The sequence below is a fragment of the Myotis lucifugus genome, unplaced genomic scaffold, assembly GCF_000147115.1.
Source record: "Myotis lucifugus unplaced genomic scaffold, Myoluc2.0 scaffold_126, whole genome shotgun sequence".
NCBI lineage: Eukaryota > Metazoa > Chordata > Mammalia > Chiroptera > Vespertilionidae > Myotis > Myotis lucifugus.
Genome location: NW_005871174.1, coordinates 1,037,147 through 1,058,457, shown reverse-complemented (window position 1 = coordinate 1,058,457; position 21,311 = coordinate 1,037,147). Strand labels below are relative to the sequence as shown.

Sequence of the window (21,311 nt, the reverse complement as noted above, 5' to 3'; positions counted from 1 at the left end):
GTTTGAATACAAAGATGAATAAAAATAATTCTGTCTTCAAGAAGTGCATAATGTAGTGGGTAAAAATAACTTACATTTATTTAATGCTTCTTCAAATACTTTCATGATTGATACTCACAATACTTCAATGAGACTGATGCCTTCCATTTCTACATTTTAAATCTTTTAAAAGACATATGTAGGAACAAAAGAATCCTCATAAAAGTGGTATACAGTATATAAAAAAAGGTATGAAGTATAATAAAATTACAAGCTTCTGTGTAGACACCACCCAATTTAAGAATAAGAACATTTAGGTCCTCTGTGTCCCTTAAGAGGAAATGCAATTCTGAGTTTTCTCTTTATCTTTCCCTTATTTTTATTTATATTTAATCATGTTTGTATTATTAAGCAATATATTATGTAGTTTTGCATGGTTTTGTACTTGTTCAAGTGGAAACATACTGAAAACCTACTATTTCCTCTCAACCTTATAGTTTTGCCTTGTACATATAAGTCTTAATCTATGAGGGTTTGATTTTTTTATATACAGTGTGAGATGGTTTCCAATTTCACCTTTTCACATTTGGGTAACTAATTTTCCAGCATCACTTACTGAAAAGTTCATCTTTTACTAACCAACTTACAGTGTCATCTCAGTCACAAACAAAATTTCCATTTTTGTATCGGTCTGTTTCTGGGCCATCTTTTCTATTTTATTCATCAATTTGTATAGCTCTGCACCTAATTTTAGGCCAATTGAAAAAATAGAGCTTTATGACAAATTCTCAATTTCTAATAAGGAAGTCCCTCTATTTTGTACTTTTGTAGGGATGTCTTATTTATTCTTAATTATTTTCTCTTGAATAGAAATTTTAAAATCAGTTTGTCTTATCTCCTTTCTCCATGTAATTGAGTTGAACCTCAAAGTGGCTCACAGGGAATCGTGGTGAAAGCAATATTTGAACCCATGCCAGGGCTCAGTCTATGTAATATCCAGTATTTCAGAGGATAACTGCTCTTAAATATCCCCATCAATAGATAAACTCATACAGCAATTTCAGAATATATCATGCAGCTAACTCAGTGGTTCTCAACCTTCTGGCCCTTTAATACAGTTCCTCATGTTGTGACCCAACCATAAAATTATTTTTGTTGCTACTTCATTACTGTAATTTTGTTACTGTTATGAATCGTAATATAAATATCTGATACGCAGGATGGTCTTAGGCGACCCCTGTGAAAGGGTCGTTCGACCCCCAAAGGGTCGCGACCCACAGGTTGAGAACAGCTGATAACTGATCAGGAGACCCATAAAAATTTAATGTTCTTTAAAATAAGGGGTTCTGGCCCTTGCCAGTATGGCTCAGTTGGTTGGGCACCATCCCATGCATGGAAAGGTTGAGGGTTCAATTCCTGGTCTGGTCACAGGCCTTGGGTTGTGGCTCGATCCCCAGAAGGGGGTGTGCAGGAGGCAGCTGCTTGATGTTTCTGTTTCACATCGATGTTTCTCTTTCTCTCCCTCTCCCTTCCTCTTTATCTAAAAATCAATAAAAATATTTTTAAATTAAATTAAATAAGGGGTTCTGTGGGTGCATTCTGAGGTTCTTTCATGGACAGCTGTGGCAAGACGGCTAGATATTCACTCAACGTCCATTCATTTTCCCACTGTTCTATTCTGTCAATTATACTTTTTTATTATTGTATCATTTTATGGATAAGAAAACTGAGGTTATAAGAAGTAAATATTATTTTTCTTAAGGCCACTCAGCTGATAAATATCAGAAGCAGAACACAAATGCAGGTGATCAGACTCAAAATTTCAGGGTGCACCAGTCTCTGACAAGGCCTGTAGAGTTGAAGATGAAGGAGAGATGTCCTGCCCTCCAGTAGCTCACAATCCACCCTCAGAAATACCCTGAAAATTATTTTCTTGGGAGATGAGAGCAACTGCCCAGCCAATAAAAATTAAATTTTCCAGCCTTCATTATAGATATACATGGGCAGAGGTATCCATGTGTCACAGTTCTGGCCAAGGAGCTATAAGTAGGTATGTGGAGGCAAGAAATAGAACAATACCTTAAAGAAGCAGGAGATAGACTCAGCTGGCACGCCCTTCCCATCATTTGTGCTCTTTATTCTTTCTCCTTCATGCATCCTGAAGTGCAGGCATGGTAGCAAGTGCTACAGCAGCCACTTGCATTTGACCACAAGAGAAAAGCTCAAGGAAACTGCAAAGGCCTTAGAGACATGATACCCTTGAGCCTCTGCACCATCCCTGCCTTCTTCTAGACTTTTTGTTTCATGAAATTAAAATAAACCCGTCTGACTCAAGCCACTGTTATTTGAGTTTCCTGTTACAAACAGCCAACTTTAATCCCTATTTAGTGAAAGAATAATCATATTGTACATATGCCTAAGCTTAGATTCTTCCCACAAATGCTTAAAATGCCCTCTTTTGTAAACTAACATATACTAGTAAGGAGAGCTAAGTGTGTCAAGCGCTATCCTAAGGAGTTTATGTATTTTAATTTATTTGTTCCTCACAAAAATCCCAAGATTTTTTAAAATTTTAAATGTTTTTTAATTTAAATTATTTTCTAGTTTATTAATATTTAAAATGCAAAAATTTTATTGTGTTCAAAATGTTGAAACAGCTTCAAAGGGTTAATATGGTCAAATTCCCATGGCTTGTCAGAGGCTGTTGGAACTTGAACCCAAGCCATCTCATATTTATGTCCATTAGATTGACCACTCTCTTATGCTGCTTCCTTGTCAATGGAAGAAGCACCCTGCAAGCCTACTGATGAATAGGTTCAAAATAGCCTCAGTCAGGAAAAATCAATTTTTCTAAGGGAATGATTCCCAACCCAGCCTTCCAGAACTTCTAGGATATTCAGACCCATTCATTCATCCTCTGTTGAGCTCCAATTAGGGGCAAGGATAATCCTGGGGATAGAGCCAGCTGTTAAGAAAGACCCCTGTCCTATGAGTCAAAGGAATATCAAAAAACCTGAAAATGAAATTTGTTTGCTCTGCATTAAAAACACAGGATGTCATACAAATAGAATAACAAAATAATTATAAGTAAACCTTTATGGAACTCATACTACTTAACAAAAGGAAGCTAAACAATCCAATCAAAAAATAGGCAAAGGACCTAAATAGACACTTTTAGAAAGAGTACATAAAGAAGGCCAAGAGATATATGAAAACAGGCTGAAAGTCACTAATCATCCGAGAGACACAAATCAAAACAACAATGAGGTACCATCTCACACCTGTCAGAATGGCTATCATTAACAAACAAACAAACAACAGTGCTGGTGAGGATGCGCAGAAAAAGGAACCCTTGTGCACTGCTGGTAGGATTGCAAACTGGTACAATTACTGTGGAAAACAGTATGGAGTTTCCTCAAAAAATTTAAAATGGAACTCCCATTTGACTCAGTGATCCCACTTCTAGGAATATATCCCAAGAAATCAGAAACACCCATCAGAAAGGATATATGCACCCCTATGTTCATAGCAGCACAATTTACAATAGCTAAGATTTGGAAACAGCCTAAGTGCCCATCAGTAGATGAGTGGGTTAGAAAACTGTGGTACATCTACACAATGGAATACTACTCTACAGTAGAAAAAGAAGGAACTCTTGCTTTTTCCCTCTGGCCGCAGCCATCAGGTAAACCAAGATGGGCGCTTACAAGTATATCCAGGAGCTATGGAGGAAGAAGTAGTCTGATGCAATGCGCTTCTTTCCCAGGGTGCGCTGCTGGCAGTACCGCCCCCTCTCTGCGCTCCACAGGGCACTCCCCCGCCCCAACCCCACCTGCCCTACAAAGCGCACAGGCTGGGCTACAAGGCCAAGCAAGGTTATGTCATATATCGGATTTGTGTGCGCTCTGATGGCTGCAAACGCCCTGTTCCTAAGGGTGCAACCTACGGCAAGCCTGTCCATCATGGTGTTAACCAGCTGAAGTTTGCTCAAAGTCTTCAATCTGTTGCTGAGGAGCATGCTGGACGCCACTGTGGGGCTCTGAGAGTCCTGAATTCTTACTGGGTTGGTGAAGATTCCCCGTAAAAATAACCTCAAATTCTTTGAGGTTATCCTCATTGATCTATTCCATAAGGCTATTGGAAGAAATCCTGACACTCAATGGATCACCAAACCAGTCCACAAGCACAGGGCTGACATCTGCAGGCCGCAAGAGCCGTGGCCTTGGGAAGGGCCACAGGTTCCACCACACTATTGGTGGTTCTCGCTGTGCAGCTTGGAGAAGGCACAATACTCTCCAGCTCCACCGTTACCGCTAATATGAGTAATGTTTGTAAAATTCTTACCTAATAAACAATTTAGGACAGGAAGAAGAAGAAGAAGAAGAAGAAGAAGAAGAAGAAGAAGAAGAAGAAGAGGAGGAGGAGGAGGAGGAGGAGGAGGAGGAGGAGGAGGAGGAGGAGGAACTCTTACCACTTGCAACAGCATGGATGGACCTGGAGAGCATTATGCTAAGCGAAATAAGCCAGTCGGAGAAAGATAAATATCATATGATCTCATTCATTTGTGGAATATAATGAACAACATAAACTGATGAACAAAAAAAGAGCCAGAGGAAAAAAGTATTCTAAAATATAATAGAAGCAATCCTGTTATTTGCAGATTTTTAATATTTCCTACAACTTTTGTGATATCATACTATATTAGTACAGTTTTGGTAATATTACTATACTTAAAATTCTTTTATTTTTGAAATATTAATATTTATTGCATATAATATTATATGTAAGATCATTTTTCTTGAACAATTGGTGTTTATTGCATGTAACATTATCATATTTAAAATCGTTTTTCTTGAGATATTAATGTTTATTGCATGTAACATTATTATATTTAAAATCGTTTTTCTTAAAATAAAGAAAAAACTGAAAAAAATCAAACCTTTACTACCAGGGTATCTTAATTGTAAAGAGAGGTTGAAAATCACCTCTTTAAAGAATAGACAGAGTCTAAAGGAGTCTGCCTTCATTATAACTACGTCCTGTGTACTATTCCCCAGAGTTCATTCTACACTAGATTTTCAAGTATCCCGTCACAAGAATTAAAAGGCATTGGGTCCAAACATGTTCTTTATTGTTTTAAGGGTTTCCATCTATGTGCATTTTTACTAGTTGGGTGTTTGAGAGGCTACAAACCAAATTCCAAAAACTCATAAAAACTTAAAATACCATTAACTTACCATGAACCTACTTTTTCATTTCCCTTGCCCTCACCTCTCCTCTTTCCTCTGCATAGGATCTCTGTGTGCCTATGTGGGTGAGTGAATAGCAAGCACCAAACTACGTTGATCTTGTTCTTTTGCTCCACAGAAGATTAAGCTCTGCTCTTCAACAGCAGACTACAGGCTGGCAAAACCAAGCAGCACACAGAATATCACACTCTCTTAGGCGGCAACAAATTTTATGAACTTTAAATGACCCCTAACGACTTTGGGGGAGAAAATCCCAACTAATGCAATCAGCACTTTGGGAGAGAATTTTCTCGATCATAAAAAAATGTTCTATGTCTATACCGTTCAATACAGTAGCCACTAATAATGGCAATGGAGCATTTGAAATATGGCTAGTACGACAGAGACTGAATTTTTAATTTCATTTCATTGTGATTAATTTAAAATCCACATTTGGTTGGTGGCTACCAGACTGGTCATCACGAACAAATAAGAGAAAGATTTCCCATTATTTAAAAATATTCTTAATGGCAGTTGATTGCTAAAATTTTTAACTGACATTTTTTCATAAAACAATAATTGCATAATCCCATTTTAGGACTTCTAATGCTAATAGAAAACATGGCAGTAATTTGATTTATTATAAAATCACATTTTCTTCTTGAGTGGCAATTGTAGATTTCATAGCTTAGTTCATTAATGCCACAAAGCCTTAATTTAAAGTGTTTACATTTACTAGTGCAAGATTTGGGGACAAGTAGGTCTTAGTATTCAAGATGACACTCTACCAAAAGACAGAAAAAAGGCAATTCGGTTTATTAATGAATTAATAGATAAACAAAGTGTGATATATTCATACAATAGAATGTTATTCACCTTTAAAAAGAAAGGAAATTCTGATACATGCATGAATGAACCTTGAAGACTTTATGCTACATGAAATAAGGCAGTCACAGAGGACAAATACCATATGATTCCACTTATATGAGGTACCTAGAGTAGTCAAATTTATAAAGACATAAAGTGGAATCGTGGTTGCCAGGGGCTGGAGAAAAGGGGTAATGGGGTGTGATTGTTTAATGGGTACAGTTTCAGTGGGGAAGAGAAAAAGGTCTGGAGATGGATGGTGGTGAAAATTGCACAGAAATGTGAATGTACTTAATGCCACAGAACTATACACTTAAAAATGGTGGAAAAGATAAATCTTATGTTTTGTGTGTTTTACCACAATAAGAAGTTGTTTAATAATTCTACAAAAGTAAAAAATGTTTCAGATGATGAGCTCTTACAGAGCAAATCACCTACTACAATGTAGTTAACCTTCAGTCTGACCAAAGCTCATGAAGAAAAAAAAGAGCTCAATCCTAGCTGGTTTGGCTCTGTGGACAGAGTTGATCTGTGGACTGAAGTGTCCCAGGTTTGATTCCGATCAAGGACACATGCCCCGGCTGCAGGTTCGATCCCCAGTAGGGCATGTGCAGAAGGCAGCTGATCAATGATTTTCTCTCTCATCATTGATGTTTCTATCTCTCTCTCCCTCTCCTTTCCTCTCTGAAATCGATAAATATATATTTTTTAAAAAGAGCTCAGATTCAGCAAATAGTAGAGAATTCAAGATTCCTAATAACTCAGACATTCTGCTTAACTTGAGACTGTGTGACTAGGTTCAGTAAAATCTTCCTCAGTAGGATTGGCCTACACAAATATTAAATTGCCTGAGTACAAACCACTGAGTGCAAGTGGTAACAGATATTCAGGTCTAACTTACAAATTTCCAATGAAAGAATAGACACACTATGTGGAGGAGGAGAGAGCTGTCATCCCAGCACCTGTTAGATTGTGTAGGCAAAGGTCATGTCTGTGGTGCTCACAGTTGGAACTCTAAGACCCAGAACACACCTTTATGTAGTGGACATTCAATAAATATACTGATTGAACAAATAAGTGAAAATAATGAATGACTAAAATGAGCGAATGAATGAATAAATAGCAAAGAATTCCAATTTGAGCCTGAACTGGATCCTCACATATTCCATCTGGTCAGGAAAACTAATGAGACATTATACCTGAATTCTATTTACATGTGGAACTGAGAAATAATTCCAAGGGAAGCATCGAGCATATAGGCTTGATTCAATAACAATGTTTCAACCATCAGAGAATGATTTTGTGTACATCAAGGTTTGTGTTATTCAGAATTGTCTTTCATCTCAACACCCGCAGTCTTGTAGTGAGTCCTGAGGAAAGAAGGAGCCATGTAGAAAAGCTAATTCACTAAAATGTTTATAGCGTGTTGAAAGCCCTCATTAGTACTTCAATAAGACCAAAGATTGGAAGTGGTAAGAGATTTATAATGTAGCAGATGGCTGGTGGCTTTAGTTGGCACCAATGACTTTAGTGTTAATGGCAGACATAAGGCTGTACCAATAGCTGGGGAGAGGAAGCTTTGAGAGTGACTAGAACTCATACTTGACAAAGACCTCAGTGCCCTCAAAATGGACACCAGTGGACACATCATTTGTGAAATGCCTACCTACAGTTTCATGGATTTTCAAGTTTTCCATAGTTGAAGTCTAAAAGGATGTTCACAAATATGAAATGCAAATTAAAGACTTTTCAGAAATATTTGGGGGAATTTTTGTGGAATCCTGGAGGTAGATCAAGGTAAAATTTCAATAATTATTGATACTGTCATTGTGCCACTAAGTTGATATTAGCAGAGAATGACATACTTACACTTGAACCCCATGGCAGAGAACATTTAATGGTCCCATTCTTGAGGCACAAAGAAAAAAGGGATGGGGCATTCCTACTCTTCTTTGTATCTATGAGTGACCATGTGACTCAGTTCTAGCCGAAGAATTGAACAGAGTAAAATATCCCCCCACTCCAGGGGATGTTTGACAAGTCTAGAGTCATTTTGGGTTGTCACAACTTCAGGGAAGTGGGATATTACTGGCACCCAGTAGAGGCCAAGGATGCTGCTAAACTTCCTCCAATGCACAGAACATTGAAATGAAAAACTATCTGACCCAGAATGTCAATAGTGAAAATGTTGACAAATTCTGACTTAAAGAGAAGAGACATAATCTCCCCTTCTTTGCCCCTTCTGTCAAGTTGTAATTGAGACATAGGTGTGATGTATGTTGGATCACAGAGATGGAAGCAACACCCTGGAGATGACAGACAAGATGTGAGTCAGGTCCTTCATAATTTCACAGTGCGGAGTCACCATACCATCTCAGACTTTACATGATAGTGGAAAAAAACGTCTATCTTGTTTAATATACTGTTATTTTGAATCTCTATTACATGTACCTGAAACTATATTCTAACCAATACAGAAGCTAAACTTGACGGAGAGTCCTTTTAGGGGAAATGCCAAATAAAAAGAGAAGGGAAAAAATTCAAGGTGGCAAAAATATTTTCTTTGCTATTTAGCTTCATTTTCCCCATTCATCTGCTAGCAGAACTGGGGGGTCGGGGGGATCCTGCCATCCCAATTCTCTGCAAGTCAGTTGGATGGGAATGATCCCACTCCCAACCTCTATAGAGGACCCTGATTGACTTAAGCAAAACCTTATAACCCCAACTTCCTGGCCATGGTGACTGGATCTAAGAAAGAAAAGCTTTCACTGTTTCACTGGATTTTGTAGATGAAGGTATGAAGCTTAAAAATGCTGCTGCCATCTTATCTCATTAAAGAAGGAATCCAAACATGAAGCTGACACAAACAGAAAGTGTTGAAAAGTGATGAGAACCCAGCATTTGATCCTCCCAGATCAAACTGCATCTATGACAAGCCCTACCTCTGCCCTGTCAAATATATGAGCCAATAATGCTTTGCTTACACAAACTTAAGTTAAGTATTCTGTGACTTGCAAGTGAAAGATTCCTAAGAGATACAGAAAGTTTTATGGTAGAAAAAAATTCTTATAAGAGAAGTTTCACTCTTATGACCTTTTCATTTCACTGAAGGGTTTGCACATCATCTGCAAAGTTGCCTGTAAGAGGAAAACAATTACAACAGAAGTTTTGCCATTGCCTGAGGGTATATGTAGTAGGGGAAGTGGATATAAAGAGATTTGAATCATTAATGTTCCTCTTAGACTTTAGAAGTAGCATTACTACTTTCATACAGAACATTCCTGCTTTTCTCCACAATACCTAACCCAGGTATTCAATAATCAGATTGGCGTAGGATTCATTTTTCCTTTATGTTATTCTTCTTGTGATTAGTGGTTAGTCAAAGCTGGAGAAACTTAGCAATCATTCTGATTATATTTGATTGCTCAGTTTCCCTAGGAATCATAAGCTGTCAGCCCTTTGTAAATAGAAGTTTGTATTTTGATTTTTTTTTTAAATTCCACTTTATTTGTCCTTTTTTTAGTCCTTAGCTACAGATTCTTATGTTTCTTAATGATTGTCTAGAAGCTTATTTTGTGCTCAACTATCAAATTCAGGGGATAATCATGCTTTCCAGACTCATCTACGCTAACAACAAAATGTCAGAAAGGAGCTATTGCAGGTGATAGTGGCAATGTTTCAGATTAGAAGGCTTGATCACTTAAGTTAGATAATTTATATCTATGTTGAGTCTTAGTTGCCTTGTTATCCTACATTGTATTTAGCCTTTGTGGTTGTTCTTGATCTTCATATTTTATTGTGGTCATGTAGCTCCTGATTCTAATATGAAGAGACCATTGTTGTCCCAGGACTAGCCTATATTCCGTTTAATAGCTATGATTTAATAGCTGGATTACCTAGGGAAAGGTAATTAACCCCTCTGACACCCAGTTTTCTCTTTTTTTTTTTTTTTTAAATATATTTTATTGATTTTTTACAGAGAGGAAGGGAGAGGGATAGAGAGTTAGAAACATCAATGAGAGAGAAACATCGACCAGCTGCCTCCTGCACATCTCCTACTGGGGATGTGCCCGCAACCAACGTACATGCCCTTGACCGGAATCGAACCCGGGACCCTTCAGTCCGCAGGCCGACGCTCTATCCACTGAGCCAAACCGGTTTCGGCAAGTTTTCTCTTCTTTAAAATGAAAAGACATGGGAGTATTGTTATTGAGTTATTAATTATCTGATAATTATAGTGCTTCAATTCAAACTGCCACGTTTTGCCCTAGCTGGTTTGGCTCAGTGAGCAGAGAGTCAGCCTGCAGACTGAAAGGTCCGGGTTTGATTCAGATCAAGGGCACATGCCTGGGTTGCAGGCTCCATCCCCAGAGGAGGGCATGCAGGAGGCGGCCGATCAATGATTTTCATCATTGATGTTTCTATCTCTCTCTCCCTCTCCCTTCCTCTCTGAAATCAATAAAAAAATTTTTTTAAAAAACTGCCATGTTTCAAAAACCAAAAGCTTTGAAGTCTTAGTAATCCACTGCCCAAAGATTTGTTTGTAAACAAGACAAAGGGAGCTTCCAGGAATGGTGCAATTCAATCAACTTAAGACTTGAGGCCAAAAAATAGCTGCAAATAGGTAAACCACACACTTTTCGCTCTTCAGATATTCTATGGAACTAGTTACTACATTGTTCATAAATAAGTTGAGTGGAAAGTTCTTACATGGCAGAAAAGCTACCTTGAAATTTTTGTTGAATTACACTGCTCTTGTCTTGGGAAGTTGGCACACAGTGTTTTCTCTCCTTTTAACATTCTAACACCTCTCTTTGCCCTGCTATTACCCATACTACCCATGAGGCCTTAAAGTATTTCCCATATTTTCCCATGAGAGCTGAAGCATTAGTTCTTGGCATAGACATCATTTTTTTGTGAAAAACCTTTCCTACCCACTTCTCGACCTAATCTAACCATCCCACAGTTCCCTTTCAATTACAGACTTTATCAATCTAAATTTTAATTGTCTATTTACTATTTACTCAAGAATGTAAGTTCCATGAGGACAGAGACCATATCTGTTATATGAAAATATTGAGTGCTTTAAAAAGGAGGGAGGAATCAGATAGATGAATAGTTGAAACCTAGAAGGATAGCTTGATACAGTAAATCTCCTGATTGCCCTTTGCAAATCTGAAAGATGACCAGCCCACCTATGATTGCAAAATATTTTTAGTTTTCAAAGGATTTCACATGTATTACTTTATATTACCTTCTGAGCAAGAAAGTACACAAAGGAAGATCTATCCTTCAAAATATGAGTGGAGGGATTGAACAAAAAAGAAAAAAAGAGAGAAAGAACTCATGGACACCACAGACAACAGTGTGGTGATTGTGGGGTGGTGGGAAGATGGAGTTAGAGGTGGAAGAGGCTATCAGGGGGATAAATGGTAATGAAAAAAATAAAATAAAGACAATAAAGAAATGATAAGAAAGTACAGAGAGTTTAAAATTCCTTAAGAAAATATAGCTGGATAAATATATAACTCCAGATTTATTCTGTTAATCCACGCTCTTTTCAAAGCTTTGAAGCTCAAAGGCTGTAGTAATAAGGAAGGCCACTGAGAAACCCATGTAGTGTGGCTCTCCATACACAACAAGAAGGTATTCTACTGCCATCTTAAAATCTTCAATTTGCGTTAGTAAAAATGAAGACATACTCAAGGATATTGTCAAGAAAATAAACTAGGTGAATTGAATATGACCAACCTGTAAACATATATGATTGCTTAGACTGCACTAATGGCCATGTGTTTTGCATAATGTTTTCTAAGGGACTGTGGGTTGCAGTTTTGATTAATTGTACTGATTCTCCAACTTGGAATCAAACTGAGAGCCATATAATTCTTAGGCCTTTTTCATGACCTTTATAAAGCAACCTTCTTTGGAGGTCTTGAAAATGACTTTCAAAATGTGAAATTAGTTTTCTTTCTAATCCCCTAGAGCCTAATGCCGTGAATTTCATCATGCAATGTTGATTAAAAATGCTGAAATGAGTCGCTATGTAATTAGAAATTTCTTTGTCCAAATCAAGCCCCATGAACTACAACTAGCACTGGTTCAATCTATAAAAACCAGTCCATTCTTCCTGATGCTGAAGATTAATTTTGGCATGGAGACATAAAAAAACTCATAACTTTAGGTATATTTATTAGTCAGTCAGCTTTTTTTTTAGGTAAATGGTGGTAAAGGATCTTAGACAATTTGGCAGCTTATACAAAAACATAGTAGCAGAGAACAAGAAATATTATGAGAGCTGCAGAAAAGCCAATATGGCTGAAACACATGTAAGAAAATGAAGAAACTTTTACTCTCTTAGCAACTGGTTGAATAATTCCCCTAGGAGTGTAACACTAAACTTTTAAAGAAAGATTTTAATAAGATACTTGGGATGAGAGGTGAGACCTTAGGGCAGGGGTGGGCAAACTTTTTGACTCGAGGGCCACAATGGGTTCTTAAACTGGACCGGAGGGCCGGAACAAAAGCATGGATGGAGTGTTTGTGTGAACTAATATAAATTCAAAGTAAACATCATTACATAAAAGGGTAGGGTCTTTCTTTTTTTTAGTTTTATTCATTTCAAATCCGGCCCACGGGCCGTAGTTTGCCCACGGCTGCCTTAGGGACATATTCAAGCTAAAAATGATGGCAATAAGCAAGAATGGAATCTAGAAACAGAGGAACACTTTGTTTTGTTGAGTCCTTGGATGGAGTTAGGAATGTACATTTACAAACAGATGCTGGGGCAAAGCCAAATTGTTCAATATAAGAAAGAGATGAGTGTAAAGAGCCTGGGGTGGGTGGGGGTACAAGTAGACCCAGGAAGGCTGTTTTACCTTGGGGCAAAAGTAAAGACACACACAAAAAAATCCTAGAAGTGCCACAGCTGAGAAGAAACTTGGTAGAAAAAATGTCAAATAGTCAAATGGTAAAGTGGGGGTTGTTGCTATACCACATGTGATAAATCTCCTCTTCATCTCCCTGGTGAATTCCATGTTTCCACTAAGACTTTTATAGAAGTAGATTTGGGAAAGAGAATGTGAAGACACGCAAGAGTTCCACATCCATGTGGGTGTAAAATAAAAACAAAGGCTGCTTTTATAGAGGACAGCTAACATCTGGGCTTAGGTACAATGTAAGAGGAAAGTGAGAAGGGGATGAGTCTAGAAAAATAAGGACAATTTTATGAGAGGCCATGTGAGCCATCTTAAAAAGTGTGCTCCTTATCTTAGGGCAAATAAAGGACAGTTTTAAAAAATTTAAGAAGAAAGACAGCCTCTGATTTATAATTTTAAAGGATTGCTCTAGCAATAATTCAAAGAATGGGGTAAGGGAAGCGATGATAGAGGAAAAAGGAAAGCTCAAAAGCTTTACCACACCCTAAGCAAGAACTGATCATGGCCTGCACTGTTTAAAGCAGCAGAGAAGAGGGAGAGAATGGGACAATCTAGTTAGAATCGGTGGGTTTTGATGATTGGTTAGATGTAAAAGAAAGGATGACCTTTCCGGTTTGCCCAGGACTGAAAGGTTTCCCAAGGTGTGAGACTTTTAGTTTTAAAATTGGAACAGCTGCAGGCAAACCATTTTCACAGGATTACAGGAGTTCCACAGATGTGGAACCAAGAAAATCCTGGGCAAACTAGAATGAATCAGGGGTTGATGCTGTGGATAAGGGAGGGTGGCCTCTAACATCTGACTTGGGAATGGGGGTACCAGAGACAGGAAAGCAAGGATAAGAACAGATTCAGGCGGGAAGAAAATGCTGAGTTTCATTTTTGGGCACATTGAGTTTCAAGGCCTATAGGACATCAAAGAGGAAATATCTAGTATGACAGACCCTTTTAAAAACCTGGTATTCAAGAGAAAAAGTTAGACTTAAAATATAATTTTGAAGTTACTGGCATATAGATGGCACTTGAAGCTTTGTGAATGAATAAGACTTCCCAGAGATAGTTTTATACAGAAAGAAGAAAAAGGAAGCGTAAGGAAGAGAAAGGAAAGGAAGGAAATGGAGGGGACTAAAGACAGAATCCTGAGAAACATCAATATTTACCTATAGCTATATACACTGAGTGGCCAGATTATTATGACCACCTGACGTTAATTTCGCACTGAAGTTGCTAGAGGGCCAGACCATTATAAATAGGGAAGCAGGTTGTTTACCACGACAATAGAAGTGATTTTTTTCTGAAGATATGGGTAAACAATGCAATTTAACAGCCTTTGAATGTGGGATATATATATATATATATATATATATATATATATATATATATCCTACAAATGTCAAGTGGTCATAATAATCTGGCCACTCAGTGTATATAAAAGCCTAAGCGACCAGATGACCAGACAACCAGACAACCGGTCACTATGATGCGCACTGACCACCAGGGGGCAGACGCTCAACACAGGAGCTGCTCCCTGGTGGTCAATGGCTCCCACAGCAGGAACACCACTCAGCTGACTGACAGGCACCAGACACCAGGCTGATGGCTGGCAAGCACAGCTGCAGCAGTGCGAGCCTCTCCCAACTCTGTGACAGCGCTACTGAGCTTCGGGCAGCAGGTGCAGCGGGGTCAGGATAAGCAGGAGCAGCAGGAGGGAGCGGCAGGCTGCACTGGACTGCCGGTTTCGGCCAATCCCTGCAGGCCATGCCAAGGGACCCCACCGGTGCACGAATCCGTGCACCAGGCCTCTAGTAAGATACTAGTATATAAAGGTGACTAAGATGGAGTAGCTATAACAGCAAGATAAAAACCAGAGTGCATTGTCTAGAATTCAGGGCAAGACAATGTTGGAAGAAGGAGGCAAGGTCAGTGTCAAGTGCTGCAGGCAGATCAAGTAAGATCAAGTAAGAAATTATACTTTGGATTTAACAACAACAAGGTCATTATTGATGTTCATGACAGCAATTTTAGAGAAATGGTAGAGAGGAGCTAGATGGAGAAATAAATGGCAGATAAGAAAACAGAGATTAAAATAAAAAAGAAAATCTCTTTCAAAACATTTCAAAGGAAGAGAAATATAAGTGGAATAGATAGATGGAGGGAGACATGGAGTTGAGAAAACATTTGTATGATGGATACCTTAGCCTGGGTTCTCTAGGAAACAGGGCTTGAAGTAAAGATTCAGACACTATTCTTTGTGAGATGCAAGCTCAGGGAAATGAGGGTAAGGAAAAGGGGGGTGGGGAAACGGCAAGGAGAGATGCACAGCAATGTGACTGTCATTTCATAATGCTTCACAAAGAAACCAAACAGGTTTCTCAGCAGGTGTAGCCGCAGGCCTTTTTGAGAGCCATCGAAGAAAGCACACCTCAGAGTAGTCTGGGTAAGGAATTTATTTTATCCTTTCCCACTCTTGAATCTCATTGGTCAAGGTTTGCCCCATAGGGAGCTGACTGCTCCACACATCCGGTCCTTAGCAGTTACCAGGAGGTCAAAGTCCATGACTGTAGAGTAGTTTTTAATCCAATCTGAATGACATACGAAGGCTGCCTTGGAACAAAGGGTTCAATGAAGGCCATGCAGGCCCAAGGCTCCAACTCAGACTACAGCCAGTTCAGAGAACCTGGCAAAGGTGCTAGCAGTGGCAGCGGTAACAGCACAGTCCAGGGGCAAGTTTTGTTTGTTTGTTTTGTCTTGTTTTTTATTGATTTCAGAGAGGAGGGGAGAGGGAGAGAGATAGAAACATCAATGATGAGAGAGAATCATTGATCGGCTGCCTCCTGCACACCCCGCACTGGGGATCGAGCCCACAACTGGGGATCGAGCCCACAACCGGGAATCGAACTGTGACCTCCTGGTTCATAAGTTGATGCTCAACCACTGAGCCATGCCGGCCAGGTGGCAAGTGTCTTTGTAAAGAAGTAATCAGGAGAATCTAACAAGGTGCTCAAGCTTTGTGTTCAAATTAGTAGGAAAGATTTAACACAATTAAATGCCATTGACCCCTAGCCAGTTTGCCTCAGTGGGTAGAGCGACGGCCTGCAGACTGACGGGTTCTGGGTTTGATTCCAGTCAAGGACACATGCCCAGGTTATGTGCTCAATCCCCAGTAGGAAGCATGCAGGACGCAGCCAGTCAATGATTCTTTCTTATCACTGATTTCTCTCTCTCTCTCCCTCTTCCTCTCCTTCTCCTTCTCCCTCTCCCTTCCTCTCTGAACTCAGTAAAAATATATTTTAAAACTTTTAAAAATAAATAAATGTCATTGGAATGTAATCTATAGAGAAGAGGTTGAAGGTACAGGAGAGAAGGGATTGCATTGACTGAGAGGTTTGGGTGCTAATAATAAAAAAATAGGTAGAGATACAGGTAATTTCATAGGAAAGATGAAAGGAGAATGTAAATTCCCCATGTAAGCTCTTCTTAAATACCCTCAGTCCTGGAATGTATTTATTTAGTGTTCACCTCCCAGATACTATATATAAGAGGAAATTTACACTATAATCCACTAACCTTGACCTAGCCTTTCTCTGCCTTTAGGAATCATATGTAATTCAAGGCCCTGCAGTTCACTGTCTGGGGCAGTAGATAGGAACTTCTAAAAAATATTAAACCCCAGGTCTAAGCTACCCAGGACATGTGGTCTGAATTCCAACTACCTGTATGGTGAGGCACTCTAAACTAAGAAATTAGCATTAAAAACCTGGTCCAGAACAGATGGAACTCTTAAAGTTTAGTCAAAAACAAACTTGAAACTGTTCATAGGAATCTTTCCAGGACCCAGGACCTCCCATGAAAAACAACCCACAAAAAGATCATTTTTATTCTGAAAAGCTTGAGAAAAAGAAAATTTTAAAAGAAACTTCAAAATAAAGTATTCAAAATGAGAAAAGAATGTAAGGCAAGAAAATGCTTCTATAAAACAACAGATAAACTTTTTAAATAATAAAATAAAAATTCTGGAAGTGAAAAATACAATTACTAAAATCAAATTCATAATGAATAGGTTAAATTGCAAAGTAGACATAGTTAAAGAGAGAACTGATTAATTAAAAGATAGAACCTCAAAAATCACTCAAAATTCACCTTAGAGAGGAAAAAAAAGAGATGGAATACATGAAAGCAGAAATAAGAGAACTCATGTACAGAATGAAAAATCCCAACAGTTAATAGGAATGTCAAAGCATTGAGAATCAGAAAGACATAATATTTGAAGACATGATGGCAGGAAATGTTCCAGAATTAAAGAAAGACCCATGTATCAAACACACTTTATAAACCATTTTTGTGTGTATCTCAGTCTTACCTGTCTCTTGTTTGAGCTACTGCTTCAGCAACTGACTTTGCACAGGCACAATCTTATTAACCTTGTCTCACTTGTTACTCTGAAGCTTCTGTATTAATATCAAGGCACAGATGTTACAGTACCCATATGTATACCCCATAAGTAAAAGGGAGTTAACACTGCATGGGGTGAATCTTTGACATCATTTTTCTTCCACCATCCACATACTTTCGGTGCCAGTGCCAAAAGACACTTCCATATGATAGACCTCTGGCCCTGCATCTTCAGTCACATTGCTACATGAGCTGGTGCAGTAGGCAGGGGAATTACACTGGAAGCCATTCCCACACTGGGATAGTCTACTATACACAGAAGTGACTGCAAATTGTATCAATACTAGAGGCCTGGTACCCGGATTCGTGCGCCAGTGGGGTCCCTCGGCCTGGCCTAGAGGGATCGGGCCAAAACCAGCTCTCCAACATCCCCCGAGGGGTCCTGAATTGCGAGAGGGCTCAGGCCCAGCTGAGGGACCCCGCCGGTGCACAATCGGGGCCAGGGAGGGACCGAGGGAGGGTTCCAGGGGTGTCCAGCCCATCTCACCCAGTCCTGATCAGCTGGACCCCAGCAGCAAGCTAACCTACCAGTCGAAGCATCTGCCCCCTAGTGGTCAGTGCATGTCATAGCGACTGGTCAGTCGACCAGTTGGACACTTAGAATATTAGATTTTTATTATAGAGGACTAGAGGCCCGGTGCACAAAAATTTGTGCACTGGGGGGGGCGGTTCCTCAGCCCAGGACCCCTTGGGGGATGTCCACCTGTCGACTTAGGTCCACTCCCCAGGGGATCAGGCCTAAGCTTGCAGTCAGACATCCTTCTGGCAGCCAGGGAGCCCTCGGGGGATGTCCGACTAAAGGATTAGGCCCCCAAGGGATCAGGTCTAAACCGTTATTTGGGCATTCTTAGAGCTGCCACAGAGGTGGGAGAGGCTCCTGCCACCACCACTGCGCTTGCCAGCCATGAGCCAGCTTCTGGCTGAGTGGCACTCCCCATATGGAAGTGCACTGACCACCAGGGGGCAGCTCCTGCATTGAGTGTCTGCCCCTGGTGGCCAATGTGCATCATAGCAACCGGTCATTCTGCAGTTCAATCAATGTGCATATTAGCCTCTTCCCATAAGCTAAGTTGCATGCTTATCAAGAATTATTTTGTGGACTTAGCTTCAGAGCTGGATCTGGGAAGTTAAGGACAAAGTGACGCCGACATGGTAGCCACCGCTGCTTTTGCGGCGGGGTCGCTTGCCGGCATCTGCCATAACTATTAATTGACTATGGATGACTATACCAAAATAGAGGACATTGGAGAAGACTTCAAGATGTGCTTCAAGATTCCAGGTTATAGCTCATCTTTGAATACCTTTCCATGGATCTAAAGAGATACTTAGACTCTATCCCTCCTGGTCAGTTCATGGATTCTGCACTTGTTAAGAGTTATTTGTACCAAATCCTACAAGGGATTGTGTTTTGTCACTCTAGAAGAGTTCTTCGTAGAGGCTTAAAACCTCAAAATCTATTGATTATTGACAAAGGAACAATTAAACTGGCTGATTTTGGCCTTGCCAGAGCTTTTGGAATACCTATTAGAGTTTATACAAATGAGGTGGTAACACTTTGGTATAGATCTCCAGAAGTGTTGCTGGGGTCAGCTCGCTATTCGACTCCAGTTGACATTTGGAGTATAGGCACCATATTTACAGAATTAGCAACTACGAAACCACTTTTCCATGGGGATTCAGAAATTGATCAACTTTTCAGAATTTTCAGAGCTTTGGGTACCCCCAACAATGAAGTGTGGCCAGACATGGAGTCTTTACAGGACTATAAGAATACATTTCTCAAGTGGAAACCAGGAAGCCTATCACCCCATGTCAAAAACTTGGATGAAGCCGGAACCGGTTTGGCTCAATGGATAGAGCGTCGGCCTGCGGACTGAAGGGTCCCGGGTTCGATTCCGGTCAGAGGCATGTACCTGGGTTGCGGGCACATCCCCAGTGGGAGGTGTGCAGGAGGCAGCTGATCGATGTTTCTCTCTCAGCCAGACATGGAGTCTTTACAGGACTATAAGAATACATTTCTCAAGTGGAAACCAGGACGCCTATCACCCCATGTCAAAAACTTGGATGAAGATGGCTTGAATATTCTCTCGAAAATGTTAGTATATGATCCTGCCAGACAAATTTCTGGCAAAATGGCACTGATTCATCCATATTTTAGTGATTTGAACAATCAGATTAAGAAGATATAGCTTTCTGACAAGAGTTTCCACATGTTGTATGAAGAACAGATAGTCATATTTTTACTGTCAACTCTATTTTTGTCTTATGTGTTTTTGTCTTCTTTGTTGTAAAACTTAAGCTATACTTCATCTTCTAACTTCAAAGTTGTAACTTAAAAATGTAAATATTATTCTATATGAATTTTAATATAATTTTGTATATGTTTGCAGATCTCACTGTAACAACTATTTCTTACTATAATAGAACTTCTATATAAATCTAATATTGGTGTCAGGAATTAGGAAAAATTTAAGATAGCTTAAATCATATTAAACCTTACAGCAGTCCGGTTTTCCTGTAACTGGAACTGCTACAATTTAGCAGAGTGTACCCATTAAGTTCAGACTTCATAATGCTTTCAAGCATTTGTATGTTCTAGGTGTTTAAATTATATTGTTAGTTTCTTGCCATGTGTTAACTATACAACCTGCCTAAAGATGAATGTTTTTCTACTGGTATTTCAATTTGTGATCTAAATGTTTAAGCATTCAGAATGAGAAAACTGCCCAGATTTGAGAAATAATGCTAAATTTATAGAGGTTTTCGGTAACTTAAAATACTAGCATTAGAGTATGCCAAAGTTTACTAGGTTTTACAGCTAAAGATCAAGGACTGACCATAGCAGAAAAGAACAGTTTAGAGAATTTATGAACTATCCTGTTTTTAGGTAGGTTATAAAATATATTTATCCAAGTGAATTCTTATTATGCCTTGGTCAGAGGTAATAACTATGGGAAGGAGTTGCTTATCATTGCTTTCAATTCTGACTTAAACACTATGTCAACATTTGCAAATAAAGTTTTTATTAGTAAAAAAAAAAAAGAATTATTTTGTGGTGTCTGCCAGTGTGGCTCAGTGGTTGAGCCTCAACCTATGAACCAGGAGGTCATGGTTCAATTCCCGGTCAGGGCACATGCCCAGGCTGCAGGCTCAATCCCCAGTAGGGGGCATGCAAGAGGCAGGTGATCAATTATTCTGTTTCACCATTGATGTTTCTATTTCTCTCTCCCTCTCCCTTCCTCTGTAATCAATAAAAATACATTTTTTTAAAATAATTGAAAAAAAAGAATTATCATGTGAAAGAAAAAGAATTCAAAAATACTATAAAGTGTAGGTAGCTAACCTTAAAAAGGGCAGATGTAAATTTTGAGTGATCCAGAGAGATAATGCTCATTTGACAGCTTTATTTCATGATTCTAATGGCCTTACTGAGTTAAAAATTTCATCAAAACTTATGAGGTATGGCCCTAGCTGGTTTGGCTCAGTGGATAGAGTGTTGGCCTCCAGACTGAAGGCTCCCAGGTTCAATTCTGGTGAAGGGCACATGCCCGGGTTGTGGGCTCAATCCCCAGTAGGGGATATGCAGGAGGCAGCCGATCAATGATTCTCTCATCATTTATGTTTCCGTCTCTCCCTCTCCCTTCCTCTCTGAAATCAATAAAAATATATTTTTTTAAAAAAAACTGATGAAGTATATGTGAAAAAATAGAGAGATGTAGTTTTTGTTTGAAATTTAAGCTGAATCATAACCAAAATTATATCTTTACAAAAGTGCGTCAAAGTGAGTAGGTAGACAGGATTAAAAGGTTGGGGGAATGAAGGAGGCCTCTATCTTGAACTTTTTTTTCCG

General features: G+C 39.2%; 2 pseudogenes; both read left to right on the top strand.

Moving 5' to 3' along the window:
- The first annotated feature begins 3,652 nt into the window (after positions 1-3,652).
- LOC102424211 lies at positions 3,653-4,344 on the top strand (annotated as a pseudogene).
- Positions 4,345-15,631: 11,287 nt separating this feature from the next.
- On the top strand, positions 15,632-19,655 carry LOC102432642 (annotated as a pseudogene).
- The last annotated feature ends 1,656 nt before the right edge of the window (positions 19,656-21,311 follow it).